We start from the raw sequence: 351 nt of genomic DNA, 5'->3' as shown, positions 1-351 counted from the left end.
GATACTGGCAAACTGGGAACGCACCAGTTCTTACTTATCAACAGAGTCCAGTGTGTCCACATCCATACTGTCTAAACGTGTAGAAACTCAGGGGGAACAGTGAACAGTGTTTTCACCTTCAGTTTGTCACGGTGTCCTAAACAGTTGCTTAACTCCTTCCTCTGTTGACCTCTTCAAAGTTCTCTTGTCTGAATGTGAACTCTTATGGGGCTCCAGAATCCACAGGATTTTCAGTATCCTCCAGTACAGGTTTCAAGTGGGAGAGGAGAAAGTTAATGGAATTCCATAGTATCCACAGATAAGGCTTCACATACCATACATAAAAAGGTTTTGTTGGGGTCAGACCCATGG

The sequence above is a fragment of the Monopterus albus genome, unplaced genomic scaffold (genome assembly GCF_001952655.1).
Source record: "Monopterus albus unplaced genomic scaffold, M_albus_1.0 scaffold265.1, whole genome shotgun sequence".
NCBI lineage: Eukaryota > Metazoa > Chordata > Actinopteri > Synbranchiformes > Synbranchidae > Monopterus > Monopterus albus.
Note: the sequence above shows the minus strand (reverse complement) of the source record.